This window comes from Lynx rufus, unplaced genomic scaffold (assembly GCF_022079265.1).
Source record: "Lynx rufus isolate CCGP_SWC_20201006 ecotype Redwood Valley unplaced genomic scaffold, mLynRuf1.p SCAF_8, whole genome shotgun sequence".
In the NCBI taxonomy this organism is placed as follows: Eukaryota; Metazoa; Chordata; class Mammalia; order Carnivora; family Felidae; genus Lynx; species Lynx rufus.
In genome coordinates this window covers 119,497,320-119,523,977 of record NW_025814896.1, presented here as the reverse complement: position 1 = coordinate 119,523,977, position 26,658 = coordinate 119,497,320, and the positions used below count along the sequence as shown (strand labels likewise).

At 44.6% G+C, this 26,658-nt stretch overlaps 1 long non-coding RNA gene across 1 annotated transcript; it reads right to left on the bottom strand.

Annotated features, from left to right (window-relative positions):
* Positions 1–12,327: 12,327 nt before the first annotated feature.
* On the bottom strand, positions 12,328–25,091 carry LOC124504369 (uncharacterized). The gene is made up of 3 exons (XR_006960386.1): positions 25,029–25,091; positions 18,183–18,300; positions 12,328–12,412 (listed from the first exon to the last, which is right to left on the bottom strand). It is a non-coding gene; the product is annotated as an uncharacterized LOC124504369 (long non-coding RNA).
* Positions 25,092–26,658: the final 1,567 nt, after the last annotated feature.

The window sequence follows — 26,658 nt, the reverse complement described above, 5'->3', positions numbered from 1 at the left end:
TTAGGACCACTTCATGAACCCCCACCCTTGCAAATAGTAGGAATAGCTCTGTGCTGAGTCGGAGCTTCTTTAAGCACAGCTGTTGTCAGCAGCTGAGAACTTGTAGTTAAGAATGTTCCAGAAGTGCTCTGATTCCAGCTTTGCCAAATCATCACAATGTGTGGTGTTGGCCTGGCATTTCACCTGCCCCTTCATCATCTAGAAGATCAGGTACTGGTGAGGGGCTGTTGTTCCAAGGCTGTTCTGGTTTTGGTGTGGGAAAGAGTGTTCATGTTTGGTTGATGGTAATTGTTGGGAATAAAAATATCTGCAGTTTTCCAGCTAAGAAATAAACTCAGCATCACGGAATTACTTATTTAACAAACACTTTCCAAGCACTTACTCTGTGCTAGGGGTTGTTCTAGTGCCTATGAATTAAGTACTATTATTATCCCCAGCTTACAGTACAGAAATCACCCAGCTAGAGGCGTCGCAGAGCCAACCTTCAAACCCCAGGGGTCTGCTTAGAGTCTGTATAACTTGCAGTTCTCCAGAGAAACAGAACCAGTAATGGTTATCTTACATGATTGTGGGGTCTGGCAAGTCTGACATGCCTAGGGCAGGCCAGCAGGGTGGAAACTCTCAGCCAGGAACTGATGTTGAGGTCTGAAGACAGAATTTCTTCTTCCTCAAGGGAACCTCGGTTTTTCTCCTAAGGCCTCTCAACTGATTGTATGAGGCCCACCCATATTACTGAAGAAAACCTCCTTTCCTTAAAGTCAACTGATTGTAGATGTTAACCACATCTACAAAATATCTTGACAGCAACATATATAGATGGTGTTTGATTGAATAACTATACTATACTACACCATACTATACTATACTATACTATACTATAGCTTAGCCAAGTTGACATAAGAAACCAACCGTCATAGAGTCCATGCTTTATTTATTTTTTTTTAACGTTTATTTATTTTTGAGACAGAGAGAGAGCATGAACGGGGGAGGGGCAGAGAGAGAGGGAGACACAGAATCGGAAGCAGGCTCCAGGCTCTGAGCCATCAGCCCAGAGCCCGACACGGGGCTCGAACTCACGGACCGTGAGATCGTGACCTGAGCTGAAGTCGGACGCTTAACCGACTGAGCCACGCAGGCGCGCCCACAGAGTCCAGGCTTTTGAAACACCACTCCAACCAAGAACCTTACCTGGTGGGTGTAAGGTTTACAGTCAACGAAAGAATTTAGCAATGAGCTGTTCCATGACAAAATGGTTCTCCCTCCTCTTGTTTAAAATAATATCTGGACCTCTTTTTCATCCACATAGCTTCCAGCACGAAATACTGCTCAGAGTGAGCATTCAGTAACGTTGAAAGAACGGCTGAGTGAATGATCTAGATGATGTGTTACAGGATTTTCCAGCCATTGAGACCTCTGGCTCCCCATTTAAATTGAAAATCCTTTGGCTCAAGTGAAGCTGAGGTTTTATGAATGAGGAGATTCTCTTGAGAAAAGAAGAGTATCTACGTTCTGAACTGAGTGTTGTGTCCTTCCCCACCCCCAACATCTGTCCGTTTTCATTGGCAGCAAAGTTTTTCGGGGTCTGTCACTGCCTCAACTCCCTGTGAATGTGTCTCCCACACACCAGCAGTGCCCAGTACTCAGTCACACCATCTTTGTGTCACTTCAGTGTCCATTGACAGGCAGCCCCTTTGTTGATTTCAAATCCGCCATGGGCTCATTCTAATTTCTCAGGCTTTGGGTCTTTATTCTCCCTGCTTTTGTCTGGTCCTGCCCTTCCCTTTGTCCCTCTGCGGGGCATGATCCACTATTGATGGAGAGGTCCCCTCCTTTCTCATTTTTACCACTTCATCCAGATTTGTCTTTGTGGATTGATAGGTTCATTCTGTTATAAAATTCAAACATAGCCTCCAAATTTTTTTCATGCCATGGTTTTTTTAGCCGTGTTTGCAATACATGTGAAACTCAACTTGGATTATTCTAAGTTCGCCCTATTGCCAAGGGTGTGGGCAATACGTAGGCTTAAGATGGTGACTTTGGGAGGGTGGGGTGAGGGTGTATTTTGAAAATACTCTTGTTTTTTAAACTCTTTGGTGAATTATAACAGATACCTAGAAAATATATGAATCATAAGCATATAGCATAATGAATTTTTGCAAACTGAACATACCCAGGTGATCAGCACTAGGCCAAGAAATAGATTACCAGTACCCCAAAGCCCTTCGCCTCCCCCTCCCTTTTTAAGTAATCTCTACGCCCAGTGTGGGGCTTAAATCTACAACCCTGAGATCAAGCGTCATATGCTCCACCAACTAAGCCAGCCAGTCATCCCCCCAAAGTCTCCCTCTTAAGTCGCCTCCCAGTCACTGTCCTTCCTCCAGGGTTAATAACCACCCTCCTGACTTCTTACAGCACAGATCAGCTTTGCCTGTTTTTGAACTATTTTACAAATGGAATCCTTACAGTGGAAACTTTTTCATGGGTGGCTTCTTTTGCTCAATGTTATGTTTGTTGCATTTTCATTTGCTCATTTTCATTGCTATATATTGTCCCATTGTGTAAATGTACCGTAGTATCCATTGTGTTGTTAATGGGTATTTGGGTAGTTTCCAGTTTGAGACTATCATGAATAGTGCTGCTGTGAATATTCTAGTACGCGTTTTGTTCGTGAACATATGTGTGTTTCTGTTGGGTATAACCTTAGGCGTAGAACTGCTGGGTCGAGGGTTTGCATATGTTATTTTTTAGCAGACTGTGCCAAATAGTAAGATTAATGGTGATTAAAAACATTTTTAAGAAGAGTTTTTTAAAAGACATTCTGAGGGATGTACTGCTGTGATTAAACCATTTTTAGAAATCCTAGAGGCTGGTATAATGTCGTGGCTTGATCAGAGGTTGGTTTCCAACGCTCATTCTTCAGGAAAAAATAGAACTTCAAGCTGTGCCTGATTCCACAGTAGCTGAAATGAACTTCTTTTTTTTTTCTTTCTTTTTTTTTTTTTTTTTTTAATTTGAGAGAGAGAGAAAGCACAAGCAAGGGAGAGGGGCAGAGGGAGGAAGAGAGAGAAAATCTTAAGCAGTCTCCATGCTCGGGCTTGATCCCACGACCCTGGGATCATGACCTCAGCTGAAAACAAGAATCAAGAGTCAGACGCTCAATCAACTGAGCCTCCAGGTGCCCCTGAAATGAGCATTTTTAAACTAAGGGTTGTGTTTCAGCCTTAGTCTTGCTACAGCGATTTCCTTACTCCTGTTTCTTAAGGAAAAGATGAGAACAGATTATAATTGCAACATGGGTCCCCAAATCATTCCAGAGATGTCCTATCAGCCTTGAACAGGATTAACAAGTGATTTTTTTTCTTCTGTTAACTATTTTGCGTTTCTCACATCAAATTGCGATTTTGAGTTGTGTCATTTCTCTGGCTTAAAAAATTCCTCAAAAGGGGGCAGCTTGGAATCACAGAGTTCAGATTTCTTACTTGCGAATTAGAATTCTAGCATAGATTCCCCCCCACCCCCTTTTTTTCGTGGGTTTCTAAAAAAGACTTGAAACGGACATGATTCTTACAACTGGATTATAATGGGACAAAGCCTCTGCAACTACTGAAACCCAATAAAGATGAGGCACAGAGATAGAGCAACAGCCTTCAGATTGCGGATATAAGGCAAACCCATTTCATCGCCATGGCTGATCTTCGCCGTTGGTCTAGGAGAGGTGGCAGTGATAACATGGCCAGTATAGATCAAGGGCGGCAGTTTAGGTGTGATTACAGGATGGTGGTAATGAAGCCTATACCACCAAGGGAGCATGACAAGGTCGTCACGAATTCCTAACCCCTCAGGTTTTTCTTTAGGAGGCCCATTCACAGAGAGAACGATTTTTTTCCTGTCACGTGGCTTGCCACGTCTGTATCCATCCTCGTACAAGCAAGTGAGGGAGACAAGATTTATCCTTGCCTAAACACCTAGGTTTACTGCTTAGACTCTGAGTCCCTTAAGTGCTTAGGCAATACTATAAGATTTAATTTGTACTGTATTTTTTAAGTGTTTATTTATTTTGAGATAATTTGTACTTTAAAATGTGTAGGGGCGCCTGGGTGGCTCAGTCGGTTAAGCCCTCAACTTTAGATCAGGTCATGATCTCACGGTTTGTGAGTTTGAACCCCGCATCAGGCTCCTTTGCTGTCAGCATAGAGCCCACTTCGGATCCTCTGTACCCTTCTGTCTCTGCCCCTCCCCTGCCTATGCTCACTCTCTCTCTCTCTCTCTCGAAAATAAAATAAACATTAAAAAACATTTTTTTAATAAAATAATAAAAATAAATAAAATGTATAATATAATATTCTAATACCTAATCAGTTATAAACCACCCATAGACCATTTTGCTAATACAGCTAACGTAATGACTGCTTGTTTCATCAAAGCTTTGTCCATATGCTCACATAATTTTTTTTATTATTAAATATAATTTGTTGTCAAATCGGTTTCCATACAACACCCAGTGCTCATCCCAACGGGTGAATTTTTACAGAATTATGACCACAACATGGATACTATTGGTATTCTGTTGTTTGACATTAAAAAAAAAAAAGCTCTTACGGGGCGCCTGGGTGGCGCAGTCGGTTAAGCGTCCGACTTCAGCCAGGTCACAATCTCGCAGTCCGTGAGTTCGAGCCCCGCGTCAGGCTCTGGGCTGATGGCTCGGAGCCTGGAGCCTGTTTCCGATTCTGTGTCTCCCTCTCTCTCTGCCCCTCCCCCGTTCATGCTCTGTCTCTCTCTGTCCCAAAAATAAATAAACGTTAAAAAAAAAAAAATTAAAAAAAAAAAAAGCTCTTTGGGGTGCCTGGGTGGCTCTGTCAGTTGAACATCCGACTTTGGCTCAGGTCACGATCTCACGGTTCGTGGGTTTGAGCCCCGCCTCGGGCTCTGTGCCGACAGCTCAGAGCCTGGAGCCTGCTTCAGATTCTGTGTCTCCCTCTCTCTCTGCTCCTCCCTGCTCATGCTCTGTCTCTTGATATCAAAAATAAATAAACATTTTAAAAATGTAAAAAAAAAAAGCTTTTTTATGTCTCTACCTAATTTAGAAATGTGAACTTTTATATGGCTATCTACCATTCCATTGGAAGAAACACTGTTGTATTTAAACATTTACTTATTGAGGTGCCTGTGTGGCTCAGTCGGTTAAGGGTCTAACTTCAGCTCAGGTCATGATCTTGTGGTCTGTGAGTTTGAGCCCCACATCGGGCTCTGTGCTGACAGCTCAGAGCCTGGAGCGTGCTTCAGATTCTGTCTCCCTGTCACTCTCAAAAATAAACAAACATTAAAAAAATTTTAAACATTTACTTATTGGTGAACATCTAGATTATGTCCAGTTTTTTCTATTATCTTAAATATTGTTCACATCTTTATGAGCGAACATCACATACATGATTTTATCACCGAGCTGATAATATTTTTGAGAATTGGAATTCCCTTAAAAGGAATTTTTGGTGTGGGGGATGCAGTTTTAATCATAATACCTGATATAGTTTGCACATAAAGACAAATGCATGAGTGTATGTTCATTCCTTGACTTAAGGACCAACTTCACAAAGTTCCCTGATTGCTTTCTCATCCGTCTTCGTCAGCAAGTTGATCATCAAAGAATTTGTGTAAATGTAGGAATAAAATTGTCTGAAGTAGTCATTAAAAACAGGGCTGCAGTGGAATGGATGCCTGTGTGTCTCAGTCAGTTGAATGTCCTACTCTTGATTTGGGCTTGGGTCATGATCCCAGGGTCATGGGATGGAGCCCCATGTCAAGCTCCATGCTGAGTGTGGAGCCTGCTTGAGAGTCTCTCTCTCTCTCTCTCTCTCTCTCTCTCTCTCTCTTTCTCTCTCTCTCTCACCCTCCTCCTCCACTCCTCTCTCACCCTCTTGCACTCTCTCTATATATATACATTTTTTTTAATTAAAAAAATTAAAAATAGGGGCGCCTGGGTGGCTCAGTCGGTTAAGCATCTGACTTCGGCTCAGGTCATGATCTCACGGTCCGTGAGTTCGAGCCCCGTGTCGGGCTCTGTGCTGACAACTCAGAGCCTGGAGCCTGCTTCGGATTCTGTGTCTCCCTCTCTGTCTGCTCTTCCCCTGCTCATGCTCTGTCTCTCTCTCCTTCAAAAATAAAAAAAAAAAAACATTAAAAAAAATTTTTAATACAATAAAATAAAAATAAAAGATAAATTAAAAACAGGACTGCTGTAATAACTTGGAAGGCAAAGGGCTGTAAGTAAAGCCAACTTTCATCAATAAGTTCTGTAAAAGTCTGCCGTTTCTTAATAGCAAATAGCACCCAAAGTTGGCCACTGTGAAAGACATTCTGTGGTCTCCGAGTTGTGTAGGGATCACACAGTTATGCGGAACACTCAGTATTGAGTTAAATTCTAAATACCTGGGTGGAATGCAAATAGCCAGGAACTGGAAATGAGGGTTGGAGCAGCGTGGCAAGTGAGAGAGGGTTACTAACCATCCAATGGCTGGACTTGGCTTGCATTGAGCTGTCATTTGAGATGGCCATGAACCTCCACTCACGTATTTCCTCAGCGTCTGCAGGGGGCCAAGCAATTTCCAGGAATGAGCTTGCTCATGGGAGAGAGGTGGGTTTGAATCCAGACTCTGCTGCTTTCTAGGTGTCAGAGATCTCAGGCAAAGTCCATCTCCCCAAGCCTTGGTTTGGTGATCTAGAGGAATGTTAATATCTTCCTCACAGGTTTGTAGGGAGGACTACTGGCATTCACGCACGGAGCCTGATGGGTGTGTGGGAGATACTCAGTAAGCGGAGCTAATGGTATTCTCTAGGGGCTGAGTTTGGTGGATATGTAACGGTATATAAAAGTATGCTCCAAGGCACATGATTGTCAAATGAATAGGCTGGACTATATGGTCATTGGTGCAGAGATAATAGCACGTGAGAAATTCGGTCAAAACGGTTTCGTTCCCTCTGTACCATGAGGAAGCGGAGACTAGATGCTATCTGACAGCTTTGATGTTCTGTGACAGCCATGCTGTGTCACTGCTGGGAGTGTCGTGTCGCGATGCCTTACCAGCTAAAACCTGCAGACTGCAGTGGGGCACTATCTGTCGACATTAAAACCGCACATACCTTTTCACCCAGCAATACCACCTCTAGGAGTGTACCGTAAAGGTATGCAGACAAGTGCACAATGAAAAATACCAAGGGCTATTATTGCGGCATGATTTATACTAGCCAAAAATCAGACCCAACCTAAATTCCCATCATTGGAGAGCTAGTTAAATACATTCTGATACATCCTTACAAAGAATTATTATGCAACCATTAAAAAGACGAGGCAGACACTTGTTTTTTTAAATGTTTTTATTTTTATTTTGAGAGAGGGACAGAGAGTGAGCAGGGGAAGGGCAGAGAGAGAGAGAGACACAGAATCCAAAGCAGGCTCCAGGCTCTGAACTGTCAGCACAGAGTCCCATGCGGCGCTTGAACCCGTGAGCTGTGAGATCATGACCTGAGTTCAAGTCGGACACTTACCTGACTGAACCACCCAGGCGCCCCTATGTTCTGATATAGAACAAGGGGCCAATTTATATCACAACGGAAAGAAAGCAGGCAGAGTGATATTTCATGCATGCTGCTATTTTGTGCAATACAAAATAGATAAGTATATGCTTAAATATGCATAGGTTGTCCATGCAAAGAAACACGGCAAAACCTGTGATGGTGCTTATCTCCAGAGGAGGGGACTATTTATATGGTCTTAAATGTTTATCGTGTGTATATTTTACCTGTTCAAACAGTAATAACAGTAATTTGGCAGCTTTTCTTGGCTCTGGCTCACCTTGGAAGGGATTCCAGAAAACTTGAGAAGAGTTGAGTTCTTGGCCCCATGCTCATGGCTTCTGTTCTCAGATGGTCTCCCACATGGAGGACCCCTAAAAATAAGACACAAGCATGCAGAGTAGGGCTTTCGAGCCGCTGAAGAGACAGAATGTGTAACTCCTTCAAAAAAGAAAGGTGCTGGGACCAGGTAGACTAAGGATGAGCCATTACGACAATTAACAAATAGCATCTAGTATTTTCCCTTCCGATCATTTTTATTCAGGAAAATTTGGTGTAAATCTTAGGATAGAAGATGAGAAACACTACCCGGACATCACGATCATTTTTTAATCTTAAAAAATGTCTGCATTCTAATGTGTACAGGTGCTCATTCCTTTATCCCTTCCTTTACGGAAGAGGTGCTATTGAACACCTACTGTGGGCCAGGTGTCATCGTAGGACATCGGAAGAACCTTAGACAACATCTCATCATTTCACAGAGGAGGAACCTCCAGGGCAATTTAACTTCCAACGAGCTATATCAGTGCAGAGAAAGCATCTGGTGATTTTTGCCCTCTTTGGTCTCAAATGACAACAGGTTAAGAAGCCTCCAGATCATCCTGTAGAATTAGTTCCATTCTGCTTTATGGTTTGGTTACTTGTGGGCATGTTTTCTCTGCAAGGATTGTGAAGAGGGACTCTTGGTGTGTCCCGTGCCACGATGCCCAGCTCCTGACGTTCACACCTCTGTGTAATGCTTTCCTGGGACTTTTTTTTTTGTTTTTTTTTTTTTGTTTTTTCTTTAATGTTTATTTATTTTTGAGAGAGAGTGTGCACGTGTGAGCTGGGGAGGGGTAGAGGGGGGTGGGGAGAGAGAATCTCAAGCAGGCTCCGCATGGTCGGCTCAGAGCCCTACACGGGGCTCGAACTCAGATCACAACTTGAGCCGAAATGAAGAGTCGGACGCTTACCCGAATGAGCCAGCCAGGCACCCCTGTGACTTGTTTTTAATCAATAGAAGATGGCAGAGGTGACAATGTCATTCCCCTGACTATATGATACACGACCTCATCTGGCTAGCAGACTTGCTCTAGAGACTCTCCTTGCTCCCTTGAGAAGTAAGTGGTTACGTTGGGGAAGCCCACTTGGCAAGAAATTGGGTGGCCTCTTGGAGCTGAGAGTGGCCCTTAGCTGAAAGCCTACAACCGTAAGGAAATGAATTCTGTCAACAACCTGGGGAAGCTTAAGGCAGGTTCTCGCTCATCACCTGAACGTCTTTTTACTTTTTTTTTTTTTAACATTTATTCATTTTTGAAAGGCAGAGAGAGACGGAGCGCAAATGGGAGAGGGGCAGAGAGAGAGGGAGACACAGAAACAGAAGCAGGCTCCAGGCTCCAAGCTGTCAGCACAGAGCCCGACGTGGGGCTCGAACTCACGGACCGCGAGATCACGACCTGAGCCGAGGTCGGCCGCTTAACCGACTGAGCCACCCAGGCGCCCCACGTCTTTTTACTTTCATACCAAGCCAGCCACCTGCATTGCCCTTGTTCCATCCCACCCCTCCGTGCTCAGGTCTGGCAAGCAATGCTCTCTTTACACCCTTTGGCGCAGTTCCGATAGGGGCCGCAGACCTACTCCAGAAACTGGGTCCATGCTTTTGGTGCCCTCCTTGCTTTACACTGGTTCCGTTTCAGTTGCTGACCCGGAGCCGTGGGGACATTACTTGACACTTCCCCTCAGACCTATACCCCAGATGCCCTCCTGGGGACCTGTCTCTTGACTTGTAGACCTGCCTGGAGTTTCCATTCTTTCCTGTTACTGCTTCTCGAAACTTAGAAGCACCCTGATGCGAGTCTGAAATCTTTGAGGCCTTGCTGACAACTTTATGGAGGTATAATTTACGTACCATAAAGTTCACGCATGGAAAGGATACAATGCAATGGTTTCTACTGTATTCATAATTGTGTAACCATCACCGTGCTCTTATCTCAGAACATTGTCATCACCCCAGAAAGAAACCCCTTAGCCATTAGCAGTCACTTCCCATTCCCGCCACCCCACCCCCAGCTCCTGGCAACCACTAATCCACTTTCTATCGATTTGCCTGTTCCAGACATTTCGTGTAAATGGAATCATGTATGGTGTTTCATAACTGTTCTCATTTTTTTAATGTTTACTTATTTTAGAGAGAGAGAGAGAAAGAGAGAGACAGAGTGCGAGCGGGGGAGGGGCAGAGAGAGAGGGAGACACAGAATTGGAAGCAGGCTCCAGGCTCCGAGCTGTCAGCACAGGGCCCAACTAGCGCTCAAACTCACAAACTGCGAGATCGTGACCTGAGCCAAAGTCAGACACCTAACCAACTGAGCCACTCAGGGCCCCTGTTCTCATTTTTTTTTTTTAAAGTTATTTATTTACAGAGAAAGAGAGTGTGAGCAGGGGAAGGGCAGAGAGTGAGGGAAAGAAGGAAAATCCCAAGCAAGCTCCACCCCAGCTGTTCTCATTTTTTAATCTTAAAAAAATGAATGCAAGGTCTACACTCCAGTTCACAAAATACCAATTTTTTGTGTGTTCACATGAAATTGTAAAGAATTTGGGAGGGGGGCAGTGCCTGGGTGGCTCAGTAGGTTGAGTGTCCAGCTCTTGATTTCAGTTTAGGTCATGATCTCACAGTTGGTGAGATCGAGCCCTGCGTGGGGCTCCTCGCTGTTGGCTTGGGATTCTCTTTCCTCTCTCTCTCTGCCCCTCTCCCAACACACACACATGCACGTGTTTTCTCTCACTCTCTCTCAAAACAAAAACAAGAAACAAAAAAACACTGAACCCCAAAATTAAAAAAAATAAAAATTTAGAAAAAAGACGAATTTTGGGAATTACCCACCGTTAAAACGTTTAACCCCACCAAAGTGCTCCAGGAAGTGGCGCTCCAGGAATGAGCCCCCAAGGCTCATTCATGCCACTGTCTTTGGGCTCGGGTCTGAAAAAGTGGGCCTAGGTAATTCTGACAGCATCTAGATCTTTCTATCCAGAGCAGATAAAAATCCAAAAGTTGGATTATTTGAGTGGATGCTTTAAGGGGAAGGTGATTAACGTTCTGTGTGCATCTGCCTCTAGCCAGGCACCATGCTAAGTACTGCGGGAAGAGAAAGGTGGAGGGAGGCCGGGCCTTGCAGACTCTGTACCCTCCGTGCAGTGGCAGAGGAGAGCTAAGGTCTCCCTCGGGCTAAGAGAATGGTCCTCGCCCTTAGGATACATCAAAAGCCTTTTCTGACAAGGTGTTAGGGCAGGATTTGGGGAAGAGGACATTAGGGCAGAGGGTTTGGTGTAGAAGCTGCAGGATGGGGCCAAGGAGGTAAGGGGCTGTGCTGGTTGGTGTCAGAGCGGGAGGCTCGGACAGCAGGGGGAGGGGGAAGACTGAAGGTCGTTAGGGGCAACTGAGCACATCCCCCCACCCCCACCCCCACCCCCGTGCGTCTGTCCCTTCCTGGCTCTCCCCCTCTGGGGGTCTGTGTGCTCAGTGTTGTGACAAAGAGGGGGCCCAGAGGGTGTCAAATGAGGCCTTGTCTTTATCTGCATGAGTTTACACAGACTGACCAGTTCCCTGGGCCCCCAGACCACCCGCAGCGATTTTTCTTTCCTAATGAAAATCAAGGACAGTACAATGACAAGTTTTAAAATATGTTATGTTTAGTGTGTGTGTTTAAAGTAAGAAATTCGTGTGCATAAACGCAATGCCTTTTCTCCTCCTCGGGTTGTGTTAAAATACCCTCTTTTGTTCCTCTTTTATTTTACAGCCTTTTGTTCACGTCCTTCATGCTCCAAATAGCCAATAAATGTGCTCTTTGCTCCGAATTGTAGAATCCTCTGTTCTCAGCTGTGTAAATAGGTGTATGTTTTTCTTTTTTTAAGTTTATGGTGAGCTTGGAGTAAGCAGCGGATTATCTCGTGTAAGAATTTAAGGTAGGGGCGCCTCGCTGGCTCAGCTGGTAGAGCATGCGAGTCTTGATCCCAGGGTCATGAGTTCAAGCCCCACCGTGGGCGTGGAGCCTACTTTAAAAAAAGAAAAAAAAGAATTTAAAGTAATGAACGCAGCTCATGAGAAAGAGCCTGTGTGTGAAGAGAACATCAAGAGCATGGAAAACACAGCTCACGTCTTTTCTTTTGTGTTTTTCAACTTTTTTTTTAATGTCTTTATTTTTATTTTTGAGAGAGAGAGAGAGAGAGACAGATCACAAGCGGGGGAGGGGCACAGAGAGAGAGGGAGACACAGAATCCGAAGCTGGTTCCAGGCTCTGAGCTGTCAGCACAGAGCCCCATGCGGGGCTTGAACTCCTGAACTGCAAAATCATGACCTGAGCCGAAGTGGGAAGCTTAACTTGACTGAGTCACCCCGGGTGCCTCTGTGTTTTTCAACTCTTAAGTAGCAGTCAACGGACCTGAACATTAGAGATCTGTAATGCACAGTCCTCACCCCTCCGGCCCCCCGGTGCTGAAATGCTAACAGGGAGGTAAACTTGAGATTCTTGAAGGCAGAGATTCTGTGGAGCTCATTTTGAAGACTGCCGTCAAGGACAGCGAGGGACTCCTGTGGGGGAAGGACACATGGGTTAGCCAGCCTGAAGGTACACGTCCTGTGACCGGTACAGCCCATACTGAGAGAGTGCAGTGCAGAGGCAGGAAAGAGAATGCGTAGGAGTTAAATCTGGGTGCAGATCTTGTCTTCCAGACTTGCTAATAATCTGTGTGATGCCAGGCAAGCTGTCTACCCCTTCCTGAGCACCATTATCCCGATTCCTTGCAGTTTTGCTTCGAGGATTCGAAATGGAACACATCTGGTACAGTGCAGGGCACGAAACAGGGGCTCCGTAGATGTGACTGGCCTTCAAGGTCGGGTGGGTACATTTTCCTTCAGTGAAAGTGATTTTGTTGCTTTCCCCTTCCCCCGGTTTTTATGAATAATACATCTTCACTGTGAAAAACTTAAACAATATTTAAATGTCAATGAAATAAAGTAAAAGTCACCTGAAATCCCAGCACCCTCAGGCAGCTACCGTTAGCATTTGGGTGATCATCTTTATGACACACACACTCGTACACACACACACACACACTCTCACACACATGTCCATCCTGTTTTACTTGTTAACGTTTTTCTTTCTTTAAAAAAAAAAAAGGAAAAGACTTTTCCCCTCTCTTCCACTCCTCTGCAACTAAATGCTCCCTCCTCACCCTCTGGTAATCAGTGTAAACAAATGGATGTTTTCACCCATATTTTGCTCTCTACACATTATCGTGTATAAATAAGATACAAAGATATTTTTTGTCCTTGCACATTTTATCAGAATGGGATCCTATTATGTCTGTGTCTGTGTGTGGATGTCATGGGTTACATGTATTGGAGTTCCATTTTGGTAAAATACATTATCTCTACAACTTGTCTTTCTTATCATTACATCTTGGAAGAAGCTTTTTTTAATTTTTTTTTTTTAAGATTTTATTCTTAATTAATCTCTATACCCAACGTGGGGCTCAAATTTACAGCCCTGAGATCAAGAGTCTCATGCTTTACCGACTGAGACAGCCAGGTGCCCCTGGAGAAGCTTGAAAGCAATTAGTATAGACTTAACTTTTTAAAAATTGCATGCTAGGGGCACCTGGGTGGCTCAGTCGGTTAAGCGTCCGGCTTCGACTCAGGTCATGATCTCATGGATTGTGGGTTTGAGCCCCGCGTGGGGCACAGCTCAGAGCCGGGAGCCTGCTTCGGATTCTGTCTCCCTCCCTCTCTGCCCTCTCGTGCTCTGTCTCTCAAAAATAAATCAACACTAAAAAGAAATAAAAAATAAAAAATTGCATGCTATTCTATGGCATGGATAATGCAATACTGTGATATAATAATAAATCTGTTATTTGGTCTTCTTCCCCAGTTCTGGCACAGAGCTCCTACAACCCTTGTAACTTCCAGAGTGACCGGGGTGAGGAGAGCGTCTTTTGTTATTCATAATAAGCCTCTAACACCAAACCTGAGTTATGCTAATGAGGTGACTCTCCAGATGGGTGCTAGTTGCCACGGGAACCAGCCAGGTGATTAGAGGGTTGAACTTTCAGCCCCAACCTCCCACCCCTCCTCCTGGGAGGGAAAGGGGCTGGAGATTGAGTAAGTCACCCATGGCCAATGATCGAATCACTCTTGTCTTGGTAATGGAACCACCAGAAAAACCCCCGAAGAGAGGCGTTGGGAGAGGCTTCCAGGTCAGTGAACACCTCAAGGTGCGGGGAGGGTGAAGGCACGGCAGCTCCACATCTCTTGCCCTTACGTGGCCCCTCTTCCGTGTGTCTTGCCCTGTCCCATGGGTCTTCCTGTGTCTCTTCCACGTGGATGATCCTGACTTGTAATAGTAAATAAAGCGTTTCTTTGTGAGCCGTTCTAGCAAATTATCAAACTTGAGGAGGGGTTCATGGGAACCCCTGATTTGTAGTCAGGTCGTCAGGGGTAGAGGCGACAACCTGGGCCAGGTGGCTGGCGTCTGCAGTGGGGTCAGTCTTTTGGGAGTGAGCCCTCAGCCTGGGGGGTTTACACTAACGCCTGGTGCTTAGCATCAGAAGTGGCTAGAGGAACACTCTTCCTTTATTTTTTTAAATGTTTATGTGTTTATTTTGAGAGAGAGCGAGAGAGTGAGGGGCAGAGAGAAACCCGAGCAGGCTCTGAGCTGTGACCTTGGAGCCCGACATGGGGCTCGAACTCCCGTACTGTGAGATCATGATTACTGTGAGATCATGATGTGAGTCTTAAGAGTCGGCTGCTTAACCGACTGAGCCACCCAGGCGCCCCAAACAGTTTTCCTTTAGATAGTACTGTTCCCCATTGATGGGCATTCAGTTTGTTTCCAGGTTTTTGTTGGCTTATTGTCCTCCCCACGTTGCTGCAATGGGCCTCCCTTACCTTCCATCTCCTTATGTTCTCTTGCTTCCGTTTCTATGGATAGAGACCTGGGAGTGGGCTTGCCAAGTCACAGAGCTTTTCAAATTTTAATAGAGGGCTTTTCAGACTGTTCTCTAAAAGCGCGCGATCATCCATATTTTCAGTAGCAGCGGCACCCTCACAACTACCCCCAACCCACTCCCTCCCCCAAGTCCTGTCAAGGTCAGGTATCACCCTAGAATTGTTGCCAGTCTGATGGATGTGGAATGACACCTCACTGTGACTTTCATTTGCATCTTCTTGATTGCTAGAGAGATTGGACATCTTTTCATATGTTGTTGGTTATTTCAATTTGCTCTTCTGTGTCCCGCTTATGGATGAGCCCATCTTTCTCTTGGTTGTATTTTTCCTATCGGTTTGTAAGACCTCATAGCTGTCATATGCACTGCGTATGTTCTCTCAGGATATTTTTCTATTTCTTCTTCTTCTTTTTAATGTTTATTTATTTATTTATTTAAAAAAAAAATTTTTTTTCAACGTTTATTTATTTTTGGGACAGAGAGAGACAGAGCATGAACGGGGGAGGGGCAGAGAGAGAGGGAGACACAGAATCGGAAACAGGCTCCAGGCTCCGAGCCATCAGCCCAGAGCCTGACGCGGGGCTCGAACTCACGGACCGCGAGATCGTGACCTGGCTGAAGTCGGACGCTTAACCGACTGCGCCACCCAGGCGCCCCAGGTCTGGGGATTTAATGCATAACATAGTGACTATAGTTGATAACACTGTACTGTGAAACTGAAATTTGCGAAGAGACTAGAACTTAGGTGTTCTTAATAATAAAATATGTGAGGTGATGGATGTGTTAATTAATGCAAGCTGGGGCAGGGGAGGGTGGGCAGAGTGGGAGACAGAATCCAAAGCAGGCTCCAGGCTCTGAGCTGTCAGCACAGAGCCCGATGTGGGGCTGGAACCCATGAACCGTGAGATCATGACCTGAGCCCAAGTCGGATGCTTAACTGACTGAGCCACCCAGGCACCCCCGGCTGTTTTTTTGTTTCTATGATATCATTTACTTTACCAATTTTTTAAACTCATATAAAGTCAGAAATGGGACTTTTCTTTTATGGCTTCTGGGTTTCCAGACTGAGTTAAAAGGGCTTCCCCACTCCTCAATTATACAAGTAGTTTCCTGGGCTTGCTTTTAATATTTTTATTGCTTTATGTTTTACATTTAAATAAATTCCAGATGGATTACAGATTGGGCTATAGGTAGGGAGCCGACTTAATTTTCTTCCAGACAAAGAGCCAGAAATGCCGGCCCCATCTATTAAGTAAATCATTTATCTCCTCCGAATTGAAATACCACTTTTGTTAAATTTAATTGAAATCTGTTACCAGGCACCTTCTTCTTCTCCTTTCATCTTTTGTCTAATCATCTGCTGACACCATACAGTTTTAATGACAGTAATTTCTTATAGCATCTTTTAATATTCCTAGGACAGTCCTTCACCTACCCCATAGTATTCCTTTTCATAATTTTGTTGACTCTTCTCAATTCCATTATTTTCCATTTCAAAATAAACGCCTTATGAATTCTAATAGGGGGCACCTGGGTACTCAGTTAAGCGTCTCTTGATTTCGGCTCAGGTTATGATCTCAGGGCGCTGACAGTGTGGAGCCTGCTTGAGATCCTCTCTCTCCTTCTATCTCTACCCCTCCCATGCTCATGCTCTCTCTCTCTCTCAAAATAAATAAACTTCAAAAAAAAATTTTTTTAATAAAATAAATAAATAAATAAATAGAATCAAAAAAATTTTTAATAAAAATAAATAAATAAATAAATAAATAAATAAATAAATAGAATTTAAAAAAATTTTTTACGTTTATTTTTGATAGAGACAGAGCACAAGTCGGGGAGGGGCAGAGAGAGAGGGAGACACAGAATCGGAAACAGGCTTCAGGCTCTGAGCGGTCAGCACAGAGCTCGACACTGGGCTCCAGCTCACACACTGCGAGATCATGACCTGAGCCGAAGTCGGACGCTTAACCAACTGAGCCACCCAGGCGCCTCTAAATAAATAGAATTTTGAAGAAAGAGAGCTCATGATTCAACACCATTTTATGTCCAAATACGTATACCTTCTAAAGCCATCTGTGCACACTTTCCTCAATTGTGAAACACTAGGCTGAGGGGAGAGGAAATAAAGGACCACAAATTTGGCTTAGGTGACGGCTGGGGTTGTAGTGTTCCCACTAGAGGGGCAATATTTTTTTAAAGATTTAATTTTGGGGGCGCCTAGGTGGCTCAGTCGGTTAAGCGTCCGACTTCAGCTCAGGTCATGATCTCACACTCTTGAGTTTGAGCCCCGAATCGGGCTCTGTGCTGACAGCTCAGAGCCTGGAGCCTGCTTCAGATTGTGTATCTCCCTCTCTCTCTGTCCCTCCCCCGCTCATGCTCTGTCTCTCTCTGTTTCAAAAATAAATAAAAACATTAAAAAAAAAAGATTTAATTTTAAGTAATCTCTATACCCAACGTGGGGCTCAAACTCACAGCCCCGAGATCAAGAGTCACCTGCTCTTCTGGTTGAGCCAGAAAGGCACCCCTAGAGGAGTACTGTTTAGACACCTTCCTTACCATTACCAGTTAAAGGATGGAAAGGACATGTTTGCATTCTCTTTATAACATAGGTTGGAGCACCGGATAAAAGCCGATAATTGGACTCTTTTACTTTAACACCTTTGGACTCTTTAACACTTTAACACAGAAATGTCATCTCTAAGTAAAAATTTAGTGGTATTTCTTCAGCCTTTTATTGATGTTTGCTCTATATTAAAAATGGCTTGGAAAAATATTTCTGCACCTTCTGCAAAATTGCAGTTAAATATATCCGTCATGTTTCTTACTTTCCTTAGAGAGGAATCCAATAAATCCCTTCTAGAATTATCTACATAGAGAGCAGATCTGCTTTCTCTAAAGCGTTCTCTTAAATGTTCAGTTGGATGGAGGGGAGCAATGAATTATTTGGGATTCAAAAGGCTCTTCCTGGTGGGTAAATCAGGGCCTCCCTTTTATCCAGTAATAGAAAGTTTTTCCTTCCCAAACCATTTCCACTTCTGCTTGGACTGCCAGGAAGCTTAGCACTAAATGTAATTCCTATTAAGTTCTGTCTTGTTTTTTTCTGATCCCCCTTTAGCAATTCTCTGTTAAATGTGTTTTGGTTTTGGTTTTGATTTTGGTTTTGTTTTAAGTCAGCTCTATGCCCAGTGTGGGGCTTGAACTCACTTCCCAAGATCGAGAGTTGCATGCTGTACCGGCTAAGCCATCCAGTTACCCCTTTCGTTTGTTTTTCAGTCAGCTTTGTTGGGGTGCAATTTACATATGGTAGACAGCCTCTTACAGTATACATTTCAAAGGGTTTGGATATACTTACATACCTGAGTCATAGGGACAGGAGTCCACACTCCAGGTCGTGTCACCAGGAGAGCGTTGGTGTCAGGAGAGCATGTTAGCAGGTGGAGAGGCCTCAGATGTGGATGGGCAGGCTTCCATTCCCTGGAGAAGGTGACAGGCAACAAACAGGAAGCGTGTGCCAGCCTATTGGCCACGAGATAGTAGGTCATTTACCAAACAGGGAATCAGGTACCTGATGTGCAGTCTGGGGTCCAGTCCTCAGCAGGACACTTATGTATACAAAATCTCACTTATATATACAAAAGTTGATGCTCAGTCAGGGCTTGTCAAGCAAGCACCAGGTGTCCTAATCTTGAGCATGTTGGGCTCCAGTCTTTATTTTATTATTATTATTATTATTATTATTATTATTATTATTATTATTATTTTATGTATTCAGTTTACATCCAAGTTAGCTTATAGTGCAACAGTGATTTCAGGGGTAGATTCTTTAATGCCCCTTACCCATTTAACCCATTCCCCATCCCACCACCCCTCCAGTAACCCTCTCTTCGTTCTCCATATTTAAGAGTCTCTTCTGTTTTGTCCCCTCCCTGTTTTTATATTATTTTTGCTTCCCTTCCCTTGTGTTCATCTGTCCTGTGCCTTAAAGTCCTCAGATGAGTGAAATCATACAATATTTGTCTTTATCTGACTAATTTTGCATAGCATAATACCCTCTAGTTCCATCCACATAGTTGCAAATGACAAGATTTCATTCTTTTTGATTGCCAAGTAATACTCCATTGTGTGTATGTATATATATATATATATATATATATATATATATATATATATATATGTATACCACACCTTCTTTATCCATTCATCCATCAATGGACATTTGGGCTGTTTCCATACTTTGGCTATCGTCGATAGTGCTGCTATAAACATGGGGGTACATGTGCCCCTTCGAAATAGCATACCTGTATCCCTTGGATAAATACCTAGTAGTGCAATTGCTGGGTCATAGGGCAGTTCGATTTTCAATTTTTTGAGGAACCTCCATACTGTTTTCCAGAGTGGCTGCACCAGCTTGCATTCCCACCAACAATGCAAAAGAGATCCTCTTTCTCTGCATCCTCGCCAACATCTGTTGTTGCCTGAGTTGTTAATGTTATTAGCCATTCTGACAGGTGTGAGGTGGTATCTCGTTGTGGTTTTGATTTGTATTTCCCTGATGTTGAGCATTTTTTCACGTGTCGGTTGGCCATCTGGATGTCTTCTTTGCCCATTTCTAAACTGGATTGTTTTTCGGGTGTTGAGTTTGACAAGTTCTTTATAGATTTTGGATACTAACCCTTTATCTGATATGTCGTTTGCAAATACCTTCTCCCATTCCGTCGGTTGCCTTTTAGTTTTGCTGATTGTTTCCTTTGCTGTGCAGAAGCTTTTTATTTTGATGAGGTTCCAGTAGTTCATTTTTGCTTTTGTTTCCCTTGCCTCTGTATCCAGTCTTTATTTTTAAAGCAGATTTTTAATGTTTGTTTTTGAGAGAGACAGAGCATGAGCAGGGGAGGGGCAGAGAGAGAGGGAGACACAGAATCCGAAGCAGGCTCCAGGCTCTGAGCTGCCAGCACAGAGCCCGACACAGGGCTTGAACCCATGCGCCATGAGATCATGACCTGAGCCAAAGTCAGACGCTTAACCGATTGAGCCATCCAGTCTTTAGATTTGCCTTTAGGAATAGGTCCTCGGCCTGGGCTGGGGTGGGGAGGAGGCTGGCAGGGACTGGGAACCAAGGGAATCTGGCCCGCTCTTCCGAAGAGTAGAAGGGCATAAACTGTAAGTATTTATACAAGTAATTGGGTATCTGTCATCAGTTCCAACCCCACCTCTCTTCTGGCAGAAGCAGGTGAACCAGAAAACAAGGAAATGCCAGCATTCAGGATGAATTAGGTGGGAGGACAACCATGTGCTCCCATTTACTTGTTTCAAGATGGAGACTTCATCCCTTCTGTTGACAGTTGCTCAGCAGGTGCTCCCTGCCTCTGAAGGCTCATTACCTCTTTTTGTTTAAGTAAATGAGGGCATCTCCACATTTTCAGACTCAACCACCAGGAAAAGCCCTTTGAACCCAGTCAGTCAGTTGGTCCCTGTCTCCACCCTTTCATTTGTGGAAGGCAGCAGCCAGATGGGCCGGGATTGAGAGGGTGTTCTGCTCCTTTAAGCAGCCATCTGAGAAGACACTGCCTCGTCTGGGGCGCCATGAACAAAAAGGAGGAAGGGGGCTGCGAGCTATGGCCTGTGGAGCTATCACTTGCTCTCCTCGCCCTTGCTGCTGGCTCGGTCCTGCGGTGGGAGCTGGGGTGTCTTTCCCTGGGATGGGAGACACTGGAAGAGGAGCCGAGTGGAGACCGAGTGTAACGAGCTCAGTTTTAGATGGGATCCGTTGGAAGGCCCAGTGAGACGTTAAATTAGAAGGATCCAATAGGCCGTTAGACGTACCTATTAATGGTGGTTGAATAAATGTACGAGAGACGTTAACTTGCTAGTGAATTGCCCGTCCTGGCACAGACTTCCTCAGAGCCCACTCTAGTGTGTTCTGTACTACTGCCCCCTTGACCGGGGCTGTTGTCGATTCCACAGCTCGTTTATGATACAGACATTTTCACAATCAAGTAGTGCAGAGAGATTGAGTCCTGCTGCAGTCCCTTTCTCTGAGACAACTGCAGTCACTAGTTTAGTGAATAACCTTTCCAGTGTTTTATGCAGAAAGCTTGTGTATGTATGTGAGTTTTCACATATATATGTAAGTGAAGTTTATGTATAAGTGAGAGGTCATATTCATATATATTCAAATATATATGAGATCTCACCTATATACACAAAACTAGAGGCACATACCATGGGGTCTGGTTCTGTAATCTGTTTTCTCCACCTAGTACTGTATCGTATGTAACATCCCATGTCAGTACTTAAAGATCTGCGTGATTGTTTTCAATGGCTGCATCGCCTTCTAGTGTGTGAATGTACCATTATTTATTGAAACAGTCCTTACACTGACACACCCTAACCTTGTTCTCAAATCATTAGCTGTTATAACAGCAGAATAATTATATAATTATATATAATGTTATGATAACGAAACACCCTCATAATCCATTTTTGTGCAATGGTCCGATTATTTCCTAGAAGAAATTCTTAGATGTGAAACGCCCATTTTAAGTTTTCATGTAGATTTTTAGATTTCCTTCTGGTAAGGTTGTATCAGTTTGAACTCCTATGAACAGCGTATGAGAGTGCTTGCTCCTCTCCCCGTGGGCATTATTCTCTTTTTTCTGTGCCATTACGACAGGTGAAAAATGTAATTTTCTTGTTTTCACTCACATTTCTTGGATTCTTAATAAGACAAACGTCTTTTCATTTGCTTATGAGCTATTTACGCCCTCCCCATCCCCACGGATTGCCTGTTTATATTTTTTGCTTACTTTTTCTTTCTTTTTTTTTTAAGTTTATTTTTTTGAGTGAGAGAGCATACGAGGTGGGGAGGGGCAGAGAGAGATCGGGAGAAAGAAAGAATCCAAGGAGGTCCCGCGCTGTCAGTGCAGTTCCTGATGCGGGGCTCAAACCCACAAACTGAGATCATGACCCGAGCCGAAATCAAGAGTCGAATGCTTAACTGACTGAGCCACCTACACACCCCTCCTGTGCCTATTTTTTCTACCGGAGTACTTATCTTTCTCTTAAACCATGCAAACATGTCTTAACCAGTTTTTGTCTTTTTTTTTTTTTTAATCTTTTTATTTATTTTTGAGAGAGAGTGACAGAGCACAAGCAGGGGTGGGGCAGTGAGCGAGGGAGACACAGAATCCGAAGCAGGCTCCAGGCTCCGAGCTGTCAGCACAGAGCCCGATGCGGGGCTCGAACTCACAAGCTGTGAGATCATGCCCTGAGCTGAAGTCGGACGCTTAACCGACTGAGCCACCCACGTGCCCCAGTTTTTGTCTTTATTAAAAGTATTTTGTGGCATCTTCTGCTGTATTAGTTTGTTGTTGTTCTATAGTCACACCTGCATCAATCTCTTCTTTTCTGGTTTCTGGCTTTGGATTATGCTTAAAAAACCTTAACCCATCCAAAATTTATAAACATATCTTTCTGTGTGTCCTTCTAATGCTCTGTCCTTTGAATTTTTATGTAAAATGCAAATCTAATCATGTCCCTTCTTTGCTTGCCCTCCCAGCAAGCCTTAGAGTCCACACTCTGAGTGTATCCCATCAGGCATTGAATGGCTGGGGCTCCTGGGGCTCCTCAAATACACCAGCCATCCTGAAGGCACCCAGCTAGGTCACACCGCCCTGCCTCTGTCTGGAATGCTCAGGTTTGGCTCCCCCAGCCCCCCATGGTGCACTCCTAAGCAGCCCTCAAGACTGACATCCAAGGCACTTCCTCTGAGGAGCAGTCCTCTATCCCACTCAGGGTGAAGTGCTTCTCCCGCCCCGCCCCCCTTCCTGGTACTGACACAGCCCTTCTCTTAACTCATATTGAACTTTTTGTTCATGCCTTTCTTTGCACTCCAAACTTGGGAGCTCGTCGGGGGTTGGTGCAGTATCTGGCACTTAGCATAGTACCACGTAGGTGCTACGAGTGTCTCTGTGATCCTATTGGCAACTTACAAGCTCAGTATGCTGACAGGGCGGAGGCCGGGAGACCAGTTAGAAGTATCCAGGTCATAGTGATATCATCTTAATGCAGGTGGATGATAGGGCCCGAACCAAGGCAGTTGGTTCGGAGAAAAAAGAAAACATAAGTGGGGCGCCTGGGTGGCTCAGTCAGTTAAGCGGCTGACTTGATTTCTGCTCAGGTCATGAGCTCGCGGGCTCGAGCCCCACGTCAGGCCCTGCTGACGTTGCGGAGCCTTGCTTGGGATCCTCTGTCTGCCCCTCTCTCGCTCACACTCTCACTCTCAAAATAAATAAATAAACTTAAAAAAGAGAGAGAGGATGGATAAGGAACAGATTTAGTAGGTAGAACTGGCAATGCCTGAGTAGAGTGTTTTGTCTCAAGTGTCTCCTAAGTGTTCAACGCACGAGTAAATCAGAAGGTTAGCCCATTAGCGCAGTCCAGACCTTTTGATCCTTGTATTATTTGGTGTTTCGAATTACCTCTACTCCTTTTCCTTTCCATGAAGCTGTGTGACCTTGACTAGTCATTACCTCCAGTCACTGGCTGTCAAGTGGAGACAGCCCCTCATCTCCAAGAGCAATTGTGAGGTTGTTTCCATTAAATGCCATGTGTTAAGAGCCTTAGCACACTGAGTAGCATTTAGTAGGTGTTAGTTTCCTGCTCCTGCCATCTCCTTACCTTGATTGGGTCAGTTGCCATCTTCTGACTGATCTAAAGGGTTCCTAGAGAGGGAAGCTGAAATCGGCTTTCATTCCTGGGCGTCCATAAAGCACAGGCATGCCCCGACAGCTGGTCTCCATCTGTCCACACCAGCTCTCTGCTCTGCTCTGTTCGCCCGTGCTTCCATTCTTACTGTTTTCCCCAGTCTGTTCTCCCTTTCCTCCGGAGAACCCACCAGCATTCAGTCCTTTCTCGGCCCTGCTCCTTTTCTATTCCATAGGCACCACCTGTTTAGCCCACCATATCCTCATGCCCGGATTACCATAGTCCCCGTTCTCTCGGCCTCCACTCAACCTGTGCCAGGCAAACAAGCGGGGAGATCAGCCCCCAAACCACGTGCTCATCCCCTGACCAGACTCAGGATCCTGCTCTCCGTGCTCCAAGTCATCCTGGGCCACATGGGTCTCATTCAGAAGGCTGGGCCTCTTGCTCTGTGCTCCTTGACCTCCTACCCTGGCTCCCCAAGCTGCTTGCTCAGCCCAGTCTGGCCTCTTGGCCCCAAGGCAGTTCGTCTGCTGGCTGTGCCGAGCCCATGCCTGCTTATTCTGCCTCCTGTCTTTTTTTCAGCCCGGCCAACGCCAGCTTTGTTCCTCTGCCCTAAGCTTTGTACCAAACGCCCTCACAACCAGCATGGAACTCTTCTTTGGAGAAGCCTTCCTTCCTGTTGCTAACAGCCCCTTACTGTGGCTAACCCTTTGTGCACACAGACTGCTTCTACCCCGCTCTCTCTGCCAACCCTCGCTTCCTTCAGCTAGCATTTAATGAGCGCCTCTGCATGCCGAGCCCTTAGAAGGATAAAGTGATGCCTGGGCTCTGCTCTCAAGGAGCTCCAGTCTAGTACGGATGAATTCCAACCCACAGTCTCCTCAGCTATAAAATGGGGATAATAATGCCTAACCACCTCACAGGCGGTTGTAAAGATTTCTATGAAATTATGTGGGAGCCTGACACACAAAGAGCTCAGTGGTAACGATGGGCTGATGGTGCTGACATCCACTTTACAGCTGAGAAGATGGGTGTGGAGCAGTTAGTCACGTGGCTAGAGGCGCAAAGGCAAGTTCAGGGCTCCTGGCACTGCTCTACCCATCCCCCCCCTCCATTTCCTCTTCCTGCCCCCTCGCGCCCTTTGCTTCCCCATTTGCTCCTGTTGGCTGCTGTAAAACAGGCCACTGAAATGCAGACACAGGGTAGTGGCCTCACTGCCCCAGTTGAAGGAAGCTGATTATATTCACCCCAGGCCTGCCTTCAAGCCTCCTGGGACTGCCCGCCCGGCCTGCCACTCCAGGCAGGCATGGTGCTTCCCACACAAGCCTGGGGGCATCACCCATGAGAATTTGGCTCCCATGGGAGATGATGGAGCTCACAGTGGTTCCCTGCCTTCTGCCCATCTCCCCAGGGTTGGGCTCCATTAGCCATGTATTGCTACAAGCACTGAGGAGATTTGCTCTTCAGGCTCCGGGGATTCTGGGTTAAGGAAAAAGTACCTCTTCACATTAGTGATGGAGGTGAATCAGGTCCGTAAGAAGGCAGCTGGCAGCCACAGGCGCAGGAAGGAGGTTGTCATTGCCTGGGCGGAAGCGTTATTGGTGAAAAGTCAATGGCAGGTGAAAGCACTTCATTTGGGGGAGAGAGCTGGAAACACATCTGCGGCACAAGATGAAATGCACGGTACCTCTTTGAAGGAGTCTCACATCACAGAGAAAAAAGTCTGTGTCGTTCTAAAATCTGTTGGAGTCAAAGTAAGGAAGGAGATTGGTTTGTCCTAAAGCCCAGTCCTTTTAGGAAATTTCCCTGGAGGTGGCAGGATGATGGCAAGATTTCCTGAAAAGAAAAGGAAACATTTTTTGCACCTTATTTCAATTTTTTTCCTAACAGTATAAAACAATTTATGTAGTTTTAAGATACCATTATTATTTTTCATTATAAAATCTATATAATATTATACAGGAAGTTTGAAAAATTAGAGGAGTAAGATCACCTATAATCTCATAAACACAAACCTCGTTATTTATTCTCACCTTGTCTGTTTTTTTTTAATTATTTTTTTAATGTTTATTTTTGAGAGAGAGAGACAGAGTGTGAGTGGGGGAGGGGCAGAGAGAGAGAGAGGGAGACACCGAACCTGAAGCAGGCTCCAGGCTCTGAGCTGTCAGCACAGAGCCTGACGCGGGGCTTGAACTCACAAACCGCGAGATCATGACCTGAGCCAAAGTCAGACACTTAACCGACTGAGTCACCCAGGCACCCCTCACCTGGTCTGTTTTGTGTGTGTGATATTTTTACATAATTGTAGTAACACATTGCATATCATTCCGTATATTGACATGGAGTTCTTTTTTTTTTTTAATTTTTAAGAGTTTTATGAGATACATACAGAAGAGCGCAGAAAATGTCTAATTTAAAGAGTCATTTAAAGCAAACACCTGTGTAACTCCCACCCTTTTCAACTGAAAGACTAGAACATTTGCAGCTCTCCAGAAGCTTTCCCCACCAGGTGCCTCTGCCCAAACACAGCCCCTCCCTACCCTCCAGAGATAACCACCCACCCTGACTTTTATAATAATCCTTTCTTTGGTTTCTCTTCTTTCTTCAACTTTATGCCTAAACACTGTAGCTCACTTTTGCCTGGTTTTGAAAGTTCTTAAGGACTTACACTGTATTTACTATTTTGTCTCTTGCTTTTTCCTTCAATTGTTGTTTGGGAGATGTTATATATGGCGGTAGTTAGTTCATATCAAGTTTTAGTTTAAAAGGGATAAATAAATAAATAAATAAGAAAAGGTTGAATTTTTGTGTATTTTCACTTAGTATCTATCCCAAATCTAGAGTTTATCAGGTAGCCCAGATTTGGGACACTTTTGATTTTATTTTATTTTATTTTACTATTATTTTTTTTTTATTTTAGTTTTTTGAAGTAGGCTTCATACCCAGCGTGGAGCCCAAGGTGGGGCGTGAACTGGCGACCCTGAGATCAAGACCTGAGCTGAGATCAAGAGTTGGATGCTTAACCCACTGAGCCACTCAGGTGCCCCAACTTTTCTTTGATTTGATTTTATGTTTTAAGATTTTATTTCTAAGTAATCTCTATACCCAGTGTGGGGCTCGAACTCACCA